Source organism: Salmo salar, chromosome ssa05 (assembly GCF_905237065.1).
Source record: "Salmo salar chromosome ssa05, Ssal_v3.1, whole genome shotgun sequence".
Taxonomy (NCBI): domain Eukaryota; kingdom Metazoa; phylum Chordata; class Actinopteri; order Salmoniformes; family Salmonidae; genus Salmo; species Salmo salar.
Genome location: NC_059446.1, coordinates 14,337,759 through 14,353,659, shown reverse-complemented (window position 1 = coordinate 14,353,659; position 15,901 = coordinate 14,337,759). Strand labels below are relative to the sequence as shown.

At 46.0% G+C, this 15,901-nt stretch overlaps 1 protein-coding gene across 3 annotated transcripts in view; it reads left to right on the top strand.

The window, feature by feature from the left end:
* LOC106604287 (transcription factor COE1-A) overlaps positions 1–15,901 on the top strand; it is a 108,007-nt gene that overhangs the window by 23,474 nt on the left and 68,632 nt on the right. The gene's annotated exons all lie outside the window — the stretch shown is intronic.

The following is a 15,901-nucleotide window of genomic DNA, read 5'->3' as shown; positions in this document are numbered from 1 at the left end:
TTTTGCTGCAGTGACCTGTTTCTCAAAAATGACTCTTAACGAGACCACGCTAATTAGACAATCACTCCCATTACTCTTCCAGAAGTGTGTGTGTGTGTGTGTGTGTGTGTGTGTGTGTGTGTGTGTGTGTGTGTGTGTGTGTGTGTGTGTGTGTGTGTGTGTGTGTGTGTGTGTGTGTGTGTGTGTTTGCCTGGCTCATTATCCTGTAAAATGTCTGGGAATTATTATTATTTATAGTTATTCATTGTTATTGTGAATTATTGTTATTTTATTGTGTTACTATTTCCTTTTTTTATTTAGCAAATTGTTCTTACTTTTTAACTCTGCATCTTTGGGAAGGGCTCATAACTAAGCCTTTCACGGTAAAGTCTACACCTGTTGTATTCAGCGCATGTGACAAATAGAATTAGATTTAATTTCAAACAGCAGATAGCTGACCTACTCTTATTTAACAAACCAAATAACAGCAGAGGAGGAGAGAGAAGAGAGGAGAGAGAAGACAGGAGAGAGATGAGAGAGAAGACAGGAGAGAGGAGAGAGAAGACATTGAGAGAGATGAGAGGAGAGAGAAGACAGGAGAGAGATGAGAGAGAAGACAGGAGAGAGGAGAGAGAAAGATGAGAGAGAAGACAGGACAGAGATGAGAGGAGAGAGAAGACAGGAGAGAGATGAGAGAGAAGACAGGAGAGAGGAGAGAGAAAGATGAGAGAGAAGACAGGAGAGAGATGAGAGAGAAAGATGAGAGAGAAGACAGGAGAGAGATGAGAGGAGAGAGAAGACAGGAGAGAGATGAGAGAGAAGACAGGAGAGAGGAGAGAGAAAGATGAGAGAGAAGACAGGAGAGAGATGAGAGGAGAGAGAAGACAGGAGAGAGATGAGAGAGAAGACAGGAGAGAGGAGAGAGAAAGATGAGAGAGAAGACAGGAGAGAGATGAGAGAGAAGACAGGAGAGATGAGAGAGAAGACAGGAGAGAGATGAGAGAGAAGACAGGAGAGATGAGAGAGATGAGAGAGAAGACAGGAGAGAGATGAAAGAGAAGACAGGAGAGAGATGAGAGAGAAGACAGGAGATAGGAGAGAGATGAGAGAGAAGACAGGAGAAAGATGAGAGAGAAGACAGGAGAGAGATGAGAGAGAAGACAGGAGAGAGGAGAGAGAAAGATGAGAGAGAAGACAGGAGATAGATGAGAGAGAAGACAGGAGAGATGAGAGAGAAGACAGGAGAGAGATGAGAGAGAAGACAGGAGAGATGAGAGAGATGAGAGAGAAGACAGGAGAGAGATGAGAGAGAAGACAGGAGAGAGGAGAGAGAAAGGATGAGAGAGAAGACAGGAGAGAGATGAGAGAGAAGACAGGAGAGAGATGAGAGAGAAGACAGGAGAGAGATGAGAGAGAAGACAGGAGAGATGAGAGAGATGAGAGAGAAGACAGGAGAGAGATGAGAGAGAAGACAGGAGAGAGATGAGAGATGAGAGAGAAGACAGGAGAGAGGAGAGAGATGAGAGAGAAGACAGGAGAAAGATGAGAGAGAAGACAGGAGAGAGATGAGAGAGAAGACAGGAGAGATGAGAGAGATGAGAGAGAAGACAGGAGAGAGATGAGAGAGAAGACAGGAGAGAGATGAGAGAGAAGACAGGAGAGATGAGAGAGATGAGAGAGAAGACAGGAGAGAGATGAGAGAGAAGACAGGAGAGAGATGAGAGAGAAGACAGGAGAGATGAGAGAGAAGACAGGAGAGAGGCTGTTGTTCAGCGTAGGACAGGTGGTTATAATAGTGTTTCAAGGGGAAGTTGAAGTTGTATAATTGAGTCTCTTTCGATGACAAAGACTGACCAGGTGAATCCAAGTTAAAGCTATGATCCCTTATGGATGTCACTTGTTAAATCCACTTCAATCAGTGTAGATGATGGGGAGGAGACAGGTTAAAGAAGGATTTTTAAACCTTGATACAATTGAGACATGGATTGTGTATGTGTGCCATTCAGAGTGTGAATGGGCAAGACAAAAAATGTAAGTTCCTTTCAAGAACTACAACACTTCTGGGTTTTTCACACTAAACAGTTGCCCATGTGTATCAAGAATGGTCCACCACCCATTGTCCTATCCAGCCAACTTTAAATGTTTATTTAACTTGGCAAGTCAGTTAAGAACAGATTCATATTTACAATGACGGCCTACACCGGCCAAACCCGGACGACGCTGGGCTAATTGTGTGCCGCCCTATGGGACTCACAATCACGGCCAGTTGTGATACAGCCTGGATTTGAACCAGGGGGTCTGTAGAGACGCCTCAAACACTGAGATGCAGTGCCTTAGACCGCTGCGCCACTCGGGAGCCCAACTTCACACAACTGTGGAAAGCACTGGAGTCAACATGGGCCAACGCTTTCGACACCTTATAGAGTCCATGCACCCACAGATTGAGGCTGTTCTCAAGGCGAAAGAGGGTGCAACTCAATATTAGTAAGGTGTTCAGTGTAATTGCTTTACTTGTTTGTGGAAATGCTGAATACAACTGCTAAGAATGTAGTGCTGTAAAATGAGCAAGTAGATCCTCCTCAATTTTTTCTCTATCGCTCCTTCTTTCTCACTCTATCCATCTCTCCTTTTTCTTTATCTCTCCTTCTCTCTTTTTTCACCTGACCTATTTTCTAATCCAGGAGGTGTGTGTTTTTCCATGTCCTAATTTGATGCTAGCCAATGCTACCCTCACACCTGAGCCTCAGCCTAGTAGGCCAACAGCACAACACAGCCCAACACAGCCCAGCCAGCCTGGTCTCATGACTAGACGTAACATTAGTATGATATGTAACATGTTGTATGGTTACGTAACGCAGAAGGTTACTTAAGGTCCAAAATGAAAAATGTAAGTAGGGTGATGCATGGGTAGGCATGTAACGTGAATGTCTAGCAACCCAAAGGTTGAGTGTTCAAATGTCATCATGGACAATTTTAGCTAATTTGCAACTTTTCAACTACTTTCTACTGTTTGCTACTTTGCAACTATTTAGCATGTTAGCTAATCATTCCCCTTATGCTAACCCTAACCTCAACCCTTTAACCTAAATCCTAACCTTAACCCTAACCTTAACCCCTAACCCTAATCCCTAGCCTAGCTAACGTTAGCCAAAACAAATTGGAATTCGTAACATATACGTTTTGCGAATTTGTAACATATCATATGAAATAGATGATGGACATTTACAAATGAGTACATACCATATGAAACGTAACGTAACATATCATACTAATTGGAATAGCCCAGATTTACATTTACTATGTTACGTCTAGCCATGAGTCCAGGTTGGTGGAATTCAGCCCAACACAGCACATACAGTAACTTAATTAATCTACTGATCAGATCAGAGTTTCACTATAGAATTAAATGTGTGTGAAGGCTTAATATGCTGACACCTAGGCTCAATCAAACTTCTGGGATGACAGGGATAAGCCCCTACGCATGAGGCTAAAGAGATGAACACACACACACACACACACACACACACACACACACACACACACACACACACACACACACACACACACACACACACACACACACACACACACACACACACAGTGATGGGCAGGCTGACCCTGTGGTGTTGGGGTGCAGCTGTCTCAGAGCGCTGAGGTGAGGCCTTCCACTTCACTGGAGCAGAACAGTAGCTGCAAACACACAGACACACTCGCGTGCACACACACACACAAACCCGAGCCAGGTATAGATCCCCTACTAACCCAGCCACAGCGATAGCAGTACAGCTGTTTATTTGATCAGTTATAATACTGGTCATTGCTTCATTAAAACACACACACGCTGGAGAGAGTTCACACACGTGTGTATGTGTGCTCATTGTACTGGTTTCAGTCTCAGTTGAGTTCAGCACATCTCTCTCCACCCAGATAAGTCTTAAATCAACTCACCTCGCTTCTGAACAATCACTCTACTGTAGACAATACGCACACACACACACACACACACACACACACACACACACACACACACACACACACACACACACACACACACACACACACACACACACACACACACACACACACACACACACACACACACACACACACACACACACACTAAATCAAAAGGTATTTTCTTTGCTCTGATTGGTAAGAAATCCTGTAAACTGCAGCTTTGGGCTGAGCTGTTTTATGATGTGTGTGTGTGTGTGTGTGTGTGTGTGTGTGTGTGTGTGTGTGTGTGTGTGTGTGTGTGTGTGTGTGTGTGTGTGTGTGTGTGTGTGTGTGTGTGTGTGGTGTGTGTGTGTATACACTTGTGTTCTGTGTTGGTATATGAGGGTAAGTCTCAGTCTTCAGGCAGGGCTGTCAGTGCAGCTGAAAGGTGACACTGCTGTGCGCCTCTCTATGTCTTCCCCAGGGGAACGTGTGTGGCCCACTTTACCCCCTGACACTGGGGGAATAATAAGAAGGGCGCACATTGTCCTTGTGTGTGTGTTGATGGAGGTTTTCTGGCAAGTGTGTGAGTGTCTTCAAAGAAGAATGTCAGACAGGAAGTGCTCCTCCCGGGCAAAGTGATGTCATCGCTAGCACCTTCCTGTTCCACAGGGCCCAATCTCTCCCTCCCTCTCTCTCTCTCTTTCCCTCCCTCTCTCTCTTCCTTCCTCTCACCCTCCATCCCTGTCTCTCTTCCTCCTTCCTTCCTTCCCTCCCTCCCCCTCTCTCTCTCCCTCCATCCTGGCTCATTGTTATGCAGACAGACCTTCCCTAAGGTGGTGGTCGCTTCACAGCACTGACCTGCATACACACACACACACACACACACACACACACACACACACACACACACACACACACACACACACACACACACACACACACACACACACACACACACACACACACACACACACACACACACATACACGCACACTTCTCTGCATGTGTTTAGTCTGCACCCAGCCCCAGGGGACTGAGGAGGAGAGTTGTGATTGACAGGTGAGAGTTGGGACGTCGAGGCTTTTTTAAAACACCACAGTCCATCTCTCTCTTGCTCTCCTTCTCTCACTCGCTTTTTTGTAATACTGTATAACTCATGATTTTCAAGTAAACTCTCCTCTTCTCTGAAATCGATCATTGTTCTTACACTTTCATTTGACCTCTCACCCTTTATTCTGTTTGGGTTGTGTGTTGGGAATGAAGGGGTGTATCAGGCCAGAGCAGAGCTGGCCTAAATGACTAATGTCCTAGTCCTTTGTCCAGGATCCAAGACCTATTTAAAACACTGGTGTGGAGATTGCAGAGCAGAGAAGGAGAAAAGTAGCGGAGGAAAGAGGAGACAGAGAGAAAGATAATGGGCGAAGGGGGGAGAGAGTTTCTATGCTGTGGTGAAATGAGAGTGTGATTGTCTAATGCTGGGCTGCTAACATGTCGAGAGACAGACAGCAGGACTGGAATGGCGTTTTCCAGGATTCTCTCTCTCTCTCCCTGGAATATGCTTTTCAAACGAGGCATGACGTGAGTGTGCGGTAGCGGTAGCAGCTCCGTTTAGTTGTCCCATCTTCCTCCAGGCCGGCTGAGTGCTGTCAGTGTAAAGAGACGTCTTGTCTATAGTCTGTCCAGGATGCCTATGTGTGAGAGACAGAAACAGAAAGACATTGAGAGAGAGAGTGAGATGGGTAAACACAGCCTTTTTAGACACAGACATGAACATATTATACAAATCTGAGCAGAGTTAAGTAATTCATCATACATTTCAGAGCTCAGGCAGCCCTAAATATAATCTATCCACCTTTCGTAGTTTATAACTCCACCATCTTGTTTCTTGTATTGTATTGTTTGTGTTTGTTTGACTCTGCAGGAATGTTCAGTGTTGTTTTGTTTTCTACTGTTTATTTTTATTTTTGTTTGTGTTTTTGTTTTTATATGTGTGTGTGTACGTGTGTGCGTGCGCATGTGTGTGTGTGTGTGTGTGTGTGTGTGTGTGTGTGTGTGTGTGTGTGTGTGTGTGTGTGTGTGTGTGTGTGTGTGTGTGTGTGTGTGTGTGTGTGTGTGTGTGTGTGTGTGTGTGTGTGTGTGTGTGTGTGTGTGTGTGTGTGTGTGTGTGTGTGTGTGTGTGTGTGTGTGTGTGTGTGTGTGTGTGTGTGTGTGTGTGTGTGTGTGTGTGTGTGTACAGGAGATAGTTGTTCTATTACTTAAGAATGTTAACAGAGCCATCCACTCATTACCTATACACAGATACATATGAAGTGCATTCGGAAAGTATTCAGACCCCTTCACTTTTTCCACATTTTGTTACATTACAGCCTTATTCTAAAATGGATTACATTTACATTTTTTTTCCTCACCAATATGCACACAATATCCCATAATGACAAAGCGAAAACAGGTTTTTAGAAATGTTTGCAAATGTATAAAAAATGACAGAAATACTTTATTTACATAAGTATTCAGACCGTTTGCTATGAGACTTAAAATAGAGCTCAGGTGCATCCTGTTTCCATTGATCATCCTTGAGATGTTGTCCACCTGTGGTAAATTCAATTGATTGGACATGATTTGGAAAGGCACACACCTGTCTATATAAGGTCCCACAGTTGACAGTGCATGTCAGAGCAAAAACCAAGCCGAGGTCGAAGGAATTGTCTGTAGAGCTCCGAGGCAGGATTGTGTCGAGGCACAGATCTGGGGAAGGGTACAAAAAAATGGCTGCAGCATAGAAGGTCCGCAAGAACACAGTAGCCTCCATCATTCTTAAATGGAAGAAGTTTGGAACCACCAAAACTCTTCCTAAAGCTGGCCGCCCGGCCAAACTGAGCAATCGGCGGAGAAGGGCCTTGGTCAGGGAAGTGACCAAGAACCCGATGGTCACTCTGACAGAGCTCCAAAGTTCCACTCTGGAGATGGGAGGACCTTCCAGAAGGACAACCATCTCTGCAGCACTCAACCAATCAGGCCTTTATGGTAGAGTGGCCAGATGGAATCCACTCCTCAGAAAAAGGCACATTACAGCTCGCTTGGAGTTTGCCAAAAGACACCTAAAGACTCCCAGACCATGAGAAACAAGATTGTCTGGTCTGATGAAACCAATATTGAACTTTTTGGCCTGAATGTCAAGCGTCACATCAGTAGGAAAACTGGCACCATCCCTACGGTGAAGCGCGGTGCTGGCAGCATCATGCTGTGGGGATGTTTTTCAGGGGCAGGGACTGGGAGACTAGTCAGGATCGAGGGAAAGATTAACGGAGCAAAGTACAGAGAGATCCTTGATGAAAACCTGCTCCAGAGCACTCAGGACCTTAGACTGGGGCTAAGGTTCACCTTCCAACAGGACAATGACCTTAAGCACACAGCCAAGACAATGCAGGTGTGGCTTCAGGACAAGTCTCTGAATGTACTTGAGTGGCCCAGCCAGAGCCCAGACTTTGAACCCGATTGAACATCTCTGGAGAGAACTGAAAATAGCTGTAGCGACGCTCCCCATCCAACCTGATAGAGCTTGAGAGGATCTGCAGAGAAGAATGGGAGACTGTCACCAAATCAGGTGTGCCGAGCTTGTAGCATCATACCCAACAAGAATCAATGCTATAATCAACAATGTACTGAGTAAAGGGTCTGAATACTTATGGTAATGTGATATTTCTGTTTTTGTGTGATATTCCCTCATTAAAATGGAAATCAATTTATAACATTTTTGACATGCGTTTTTCTGGATTTCTTTGTTGTTATTCTGTCTCTCACTGTTCAAATAAACCTACCATTAAAATTATAGACTGATCATTTCTTTATAAGTGGGCAAACGTACAAAATCAGCAGGGGATCAAATACTTTTTTCCCTCACTGTAATATGACATTTGAAATGTCTTTATTCTTTTGGAACTTTTGTCACATTTTTTTTTGTTTTTTATCTATTTCACTTGCTTTGGCAATGTAAACACGTTTCCCATGCCAATAAAGCCCCTTAAATTGAAATTTAGTTCCCCCTTTCACTCCATGCTACTCCTATCACTGGTAGCACCCAGTGTAGTAAGACTACTGGCCTGAAAACCTGAGCTAAAACCCAACAACATGTAATTAGTGTCGAAGCAGTTGATTGGCTTACAGCGTTGATCAACATAGTACCAGTAATTAGCTCCCTTTAGACCTGTGTGTTTGTGTAGAGGATGTTGATATACACGGTTGGATCCCCTGTGAGATGAGAATCAAGCTCATACTCTGAGTCGATATTCACTTAATAATAAGGAATTGCCCTTGACCACGCACACAAGTTGGCGAAAACAAGCATTCTTTCCCGTGGATCCCCATTGTAAAAGAGCCAACTTCGTTACCGATTTGTTTTGTTATACAGAAATAACAAAACATGTCAAAAAGCGACTGTGTTGTTCAATTAAGTAATAAGTCCCGGGGGGTTAACAGCCCTTAGCCGTGGTATATTGGCCATATATCACAAAACCCAAGGTGCCTTATTGCTATTTTACACTGGTTACCAAAAAGCTCTGACGAAGGCCGTTAGGCCGATACGTAAGCTTATTAAATATCAGTGATACGTTCAAGAACAGTGTGCGGTTTCCTTTTTTCATTCACACTGGTTACCAACAAAATTAGAGCAGAAAAAAAAAATGTTTTGTCATACCCATGGTATACGGTCTGATATACCACGGCTTTCAGCCAATCAGCATTCAGGGCTCGAACCACCCAGTTTATAATGTACATTTAATCACAGGTAAGACATTTACCTCGTTTAGTATAGTCCGTTTTAAACTCCACTCAGTACTTGTAGATTTCTAGTCCTTTTGTTTGTGTTGTTGGCTAGCTTAATGTTCTGGTTGGTAGCTAGCTAGCACTCATGTGGCTAACGTTAGTACCATCCTGAAAAGCGGCATGAGGGAAGCCCTAATATATTAGGTTTTTCTAGGTAGTGAGAACGCTCGGGAGCAAGACATGTGGAAATGTAATATTTAGACATGTACTTTTCTTAAAAATTGTGTTTTTGCTGTGAGACAATTGGGTATCCAAAGTAACCACAGGTTGTTTCCCCACAGGTGGGCGGGGCCGCAACATTCTATATAACACCAACTGGGACTATTATGAAACCAGGCCATCTTGAGATAGGTGTTCTGTTCTGCTCCTCTTTGTCACAAATCGGCTTATAAATATTTTCTCCTCCCTCTGCTCTCTCTTTCCACCTTCTCCTTCTCTCTCCTCCTCTTCCTTCTCCCTCCCTAAGTTAACCCTCCCTCTCTCTTTACTTCTGTCCTAGACTGGTGGTCAGTAGACATCTTGCTGAAACAGATGCCGTTGTTTTAGTGCAACATCACAGAGCAAAAGGCAAGAGATGGGTTCTCTCTAAGACACGGGGTAGGGTAAGACATGGGAGAGGATGGGTTCTCTCTAAGACACAGGGAAGGGTAAAGATGGGAGAGTGATGAGTTCTCAGACACGGGGTAGGGTAAGACATGGGAGAGTGATGGGTTCTCTCCAAGACATGGGTTAGGGTAAGACATGGGAGAGGATGGGTTCTCTCTAAGACACGGAGAATGGTAAGACATGGGAGAGTGATGAGTTCTCTCTAGGCCACAGGGAAGGGTAAAGATGGGAGAGTGATGAGTTCTCTCTAAGACACTGGGAGAGTGATGGGTTCTCTCTTATGACATGGGAGAGAGATTGGTTTTCTCCAAGACACTGGGAAGGGTAAGACATGGGAGAGTGATGAGTTCTCTCTAGGCCACAGGGAAGGGTAAGACATGGGTGAGTGATGCGTTCTCTCTAAGACATTGGAGACTGATGGGTTCTCTCTAAGACATGGGGAAGGATGGGTTCTCTCTAGGCCACAGGAATGGGTAAGACAGGGGAGATTGATGGTTCTCTCTAAGACATGGGGAAGGATGGGTTCTCTCTAAGACATGGGGAAAAGTAAGACATATGAGATTGATGAGTTCTCTCTAAGACTTGGGAGAAGGATGTGTTCTCTATAAGACAAGGAGAAGTGTAAGACATGGGACAGTGATGGGTTCTCTCTAAGATAAAGGTTTGGGTAGGCCATGGGAGAGTGATGGGTTCTCTCTAAGACAACAGGTAGGGTAAGACATGGGAGAGTACTGGTTTCTCACTAAGACACGGGGAAGGGTAAGACATGGGAGAGTACTGGTTTCTCACTAAGACACGGGGAAGGGTAAGACATGGGAGAGTACTGGTTTCTCACTAAGACACAGGGAAGACATGGGAGAGTTATGGGTTCTCTCTATGACATGAGAATGGTAAGACGTGGGAGAGTGGTGGTTTCTCTCTAAGACATTGGGAGAGTGATGGGTTATCTGTAAGACATTGGAGAATGTTGAGTTTTTTCTAAGACACAGAAAAGGGTAAGACATGGGAGAATGATGGGTTCTCTACAAGACAAGGGTTAGTGTAAGACATTGGAGAGTGATGAGTTCTCTCTAAGACATTGGGAGAGTGATGGGTTATCTGTAAGACATTGGAGAATGTTGAGTTTTCTCTAAGACACAGAAAAGGGTAAGACATGGGAGAATGATGGGTTCTCTACAAGACAAGGGTTAGTGTAAGACATTGGAGAGTGATGAGTTCTCTCTAAGACATTGGGAGAGTGATGGGTTATCTGTAAGACATTGGAGAATGTTGAGTTTTCTCTAAGACACAGAAAAGGGTAAGACATGGGAGAATGATGGGTTCTCTACAAGACAAGGGTTAGTGTAAGACATTGGAGAGTGATGAGTTCTCTCTAAGACATTGGGAGAGTGATGGGTTATCTGTAAGACATTGGAGAATGTTGAGTTTTCTCTAAGACACAGAAAAGGGTAAGACATGGGAGAATGATGGGTTCTCTACAAGACAAGGGTTAGTGTAAGACATTGGAGAGTGATGAGTTCTCTCCAAGACATTGGAGAGTGATGAGTTCTCTCTAAGACACAGGGAAGGGTAAGACATGGGAGAGAGATGGTTCTCTACAAGACATTGGAGAGAGATGGTTCTCTACAAGACATGGGAGAGAGATGGTTCTCTACAAGACATGGGAGAGTGCTGAGTTCTCTCTAAGACACAGTAAGACATTGGAGAGAGATGGTTCTCTACAAGACATGGGAGAGAGATGGTTCTCTACAAGACATGGGAGAGTGCTGAGTTCTCTCTAAGACACAGAGAAGGGTAAGACATTGGAGAGAGATGGTTCTCTACAAGACATGGGAGAGAGATGGTTCTCTACAAGACATGGGAGAGAGATGGTTCTCTACAAGACATTGGAGAGTGATGGGTTCTCTCTAAGACACAGGGAAGGGTAAGACATGGGAGAGAGATGGTTCTCTCTAAGACACGGAGAATGGTACGACATGGGAGAGTGATGGGTTCTCTACAAGACATGGGAGAGTGATGGTTCTCTCTAAGACACAGGGAAGGGTAAGACATGGGATTGTGATGAGTTCTCTCTAAGACACGGAGAATGGTACGACATGGGAGAGTGATGGGTTCTCTCGAAGACATGGGTTAGGGTTAGACATGGGAAAGGATTGGTTCTCTCTAAGACACGGAGAATGGTAAGACATGGGAGAGTGATGAGTTCTCTCTAAGACATGGGAGAGTAATGGGTTCTCTCTAAGACATTGGGAGAGTGATGGGTTCTCTGTAAGACGGTGGAGAATGATGAGTTTTCTCTAAGACACAGAAAAGGGTAAGAGATGGGAGAATGATGGGTTCTCTCCAAGACACGGGTTAGTGTAAGACATGGGAGAGTGATGGGTTCTCTCTAAGACACGGGGATGAGTAAGACATAGGAGAGTGGTGAGTTCTCTCTAAGACATGTGAGAGTGATGGGTTCTCTCTAAGACACGGGTTAGGGTAAGACATGGGAGAGTGCTGAGTTCTCTCTAAGACACTGGGAAGGGGAAGACATGGGAGAGTGATGGTTTCTCTCTTCCGCTGTTTTTAGAGACAGGTCTATGAAAGCTCCTCTTCCTTCCATCTCAGTCCTGACAGGGTTACTATAATATCAAACTGATGGTTTATCACATTGTATGGAAAGTGACTTTTCACTGTCCAGTAGTTTGTCAGCTAATGGAGAGTAAGGACACACACACACACACACATACTTTATGTGTGTGCTTGTGTGTACTTTTGTGTGTGTGTGTTAAATAAATAAAAAGTTGCTGTGTAAATGGTTGTTTCTGGAGAGTGTTTGAGTGACAGAGTGTGTGACAGAGTGTGTGTGTGAGGGTGTGTGTGAGATGGAGATTTATGTTTCATGTCTTGGAGTTTTTTAAGAACCCTTGAAAGGAAGGATGGGAAATGTAACCTCGAAATGGGCACACACACACACACGCTGCCACGCAAACACATCCGCACACACACACACACACGCACGCACCCAAACACACAGACACACAGCTTTGTCCCAGAGCTCTTTGTGTGTGTGTGACTGTTGACTTTTCTCTGCATGGATAACCAGCTTGGCCTCTGTCCCTCTGTACATCCAGCCATGATGGAGGGTAATATCACCTGTCTGTCCCTTTGTCCGTCCAGCCATGACACAGGGTAATGTCACCTGTCTGTCGCTATCACCCCCCCTTCCCCCTGTCCCTGTCCCCTTTCTCTATCCTCCTCCTGCCTCACCCCTCTACCCTTCACCCCCTCCCCATGTCTTCCCCTCTTCTCCCCCTTCTCCTCCTCTGGCCAGCCACACCTTACCCCTCTTCTCCTCCTCTGGCCAGCCACACCTTACCCCTCTTCTCCTCCTTTGGCCAGCCACACCTTACCCCTCTTCTCCTCCTCTGGCCAGCCACACCTTACCCCTCTTCTCCTCCTCTGGCCAGCCACACCTTACCCCTCTTCTCCTCCTCTGGCCAGCCACACCTTACCCCTCTTCTCCTGCTCTGGCCAGCCACACCTTACCCCTCTTCTCCTCCTCTGGCCAGCCACACCTTACCCCTCTTCTCCTCCTCTGGCCAGCCACACCTTACCCCTCTTCTCCTCCTTTGGCCAGCCACACCTTACCCCTCTTCTCCTCCTCTGGCCAGCCACACCTTACCCCTCTTCTCCTGCTCTGGCCAGCCACACCTTACCCCTCTTCTCCTGCTCTGGCCAGCCACACCTTACCCCTCTTCTCCTCCTCTGGCCAGCCACACCTTACCCCTCTTCTCCTCCTCTGGCCAGCCACACCTTACCCCTCTTCTCCTCCTCTGGCCAGCCACACCTTACCCCTCTTCTCCTCCTCTGGCCAGCCACACCTTACCCCTCTTCTCCTGCTCTGGCCAGCCACACCTTACCCCTCTTCTCCTCCTTTGGCCAACCACACCTTACCCCTCTTCTCCTCCTCTGGCCAGCCACACCTTACCCCTCTTCTCCTCCTCTGGCCAGCCACACCTTACCCCTCTTCTCCTCCTCTGGCCAGCCACACCTTACCCCTCTTCTCCTCCTCTGGCCAGCCACACCTTACCCCTCTTCTCCTCCTCTGGCCAGCCACACCTTACCCCTCTTCTCCTCCTCTGGCCAGCCACACCTTACCCCTCTTCTCCTCCTCTGGCCAGCCACACCTTACCCCTCTTCTCCTCCTTTGGCCAGCCACACCTTACCCCTCTTCTCCTCCTCTGGCCAGCCACACCTTACCCCTCTTCTCCTCCTTTGGCCAGCCACACCTTACCCCTCTTCTCCTCCTCTGGCCAGCCACACCTTACCTGTTTCTCTGTTCTATTCTCTCTCCATCTCTCCCCTCCTCCCTCTCCCCTCCCTTTCACATCTCTCCCTCTTCTCTCCCTCTCCCACAGTCACCAGAGAAACACACAGGAATGGACTCCTGTTATAGCTGATGTGTAATGTCTGGCTCTGATCAGGGTGTTATATGGGAGAGTAATTGGCTAGAACTGCTCTGTTAACATTACCCAGGTGTTTTAGCTGAGTGTGTCAGATTAGGCCTAAGGATTTACTGATGTGTGTGTGTGTGTGTGTGTGTGTGTGTGTGTGTGTGTGTGTGTGTGTGTGTGTGTGTGTGTGTGTGTGTGTGTGTGTGTGTGTGTGTGTGTGTGAGTGTGTGAGTGTGTGAGTGAGTGAGTGAGTGAGTGAGTGAGTGAGTGAGTGAGTGAGTGAGTGAGTGAGTGAGTGAGTGAGTGAGTGAGTGAGTGAGTGAGTGTTTTCCAGAGAGAGAGAAAGCCACTCTCTCTTAGAGGCCAAGATCCAGAACCAGTCGCTCCACGGGGGTCTGACTTTATGAGGTGTCACAGTAAGGATGGACCCACTAACCTGACACAGAAAGAGAATGGGAGAGAAGCGGAGAGAGAGAAGGATATAGAGAGGGAGAGGAGACATGAGGAAAAGAGAGAGAGAGAGAGAGAGATAAATGAGAGAGGAGAGTTATTGGTGATGGATATCATTATGTTTATTTGTTCTTACAACTGAAACAGTACTATTTGTCAGATGTTGGTATTGTACAGTAATCATACGCTGATCATCAGTTCTAATGTGCTTTCTGGTAGTTTTACTGGAAGGTAGTTAGCCAGCTCAAGGTAGGGTGGGAGAGATTTCATTTTAGTGTGTGTGTGTGTGTGTGTGTGTGTGTGTGTGTGTGTGTGTGTGTGTGTGTGTGTGTGTGTGTGTGTGTGTGTGTGTGTGTGTGTGTGTGTGTGTGTGTGTGTGGTTGTGGGTGGGTACGTCTGTGTGCACATCCGTCCATGCGTGCGTGTGAACGCTTGTGTAAGTGTGTGTGTGACTGTGTGTGTGTGCGTGAGTGCGTGCGTGCGTGCGTGTGTGTATCCCTCCAGTCCACCAATCCGAAGAATTTACTAAGTGTCCCATCATAACGTTAATCAAATTACTCCTGAACCAAAATTGACAGTTTTCATTAATTATAAAGGATTACTCTAATTGCCATTCAAATTTATTCATTTAGAACATACGGAATTCGCTAATGTCTCTGGGAATTTGCATATTAAATTGAGAAGGTATTCATTAGGTATGCTAATATATGCGTGGTTCCTTATTTTGTGATTGGTGGACCATATATGTCTGGGCAGGTGAGGACAGAGTCTAGAAGGAAGTTATTAATGTGTTTGATTAAGAAAGAGACAGAGGCACAACACTACCGCTACTGACGCAACACTACCGCTACTGACGCAACACTACCGCTACTGACGCAACACTACCGCTACTGACGCAACACTACCGCTACTGACGCAACACTACCGCTACTGACGCAACACTACTGCAACACTACCGCTACTGACGCAACACTACCGCTACTGACGCAACACTACCGCAACACTACCGCTACTGACGCAACACTACTGCAACACTACCGCTACTGACGCAACACTACCGCTACTGACGCAACACTACCGCTACTGACGCAACACTACTGCTAATGATGCACCATTACTGACACAACGCTACTGACACAACACCACTGACGCACACCGCTGACACAACACTACTGACACAAACCAACTGGCACAACACGGACGCTACAGACACAACACTACAGACACAACACTACTGTCACAACACTGCTGACACAGCACTACTGACACAACACTACTGTCACAACACTACAGACACACCACCACTGACACAACACTGCTGCTACTGACACACCACTACTGACACAACACTACTGACACAGCACTACTGACACAACACTACTGGCACAACACTACTAAGACAACACTATTGCTACTGACACAACACTACTGACACAGCACTACTGACGCAACACTACTGACACAGCACTACTTACACAACCCTACTGACACAACACTACTGCTACTGACACAACACTACTGACACAACACTACTGACACAACACTACTGCTACTGACACAGCACCACTGACACAACACCACTGACACACCTCTATTGTCACATCGCTACTACTACTGACACAATACTACTGACACAACATTACCGACACAACACTACTGACACAACA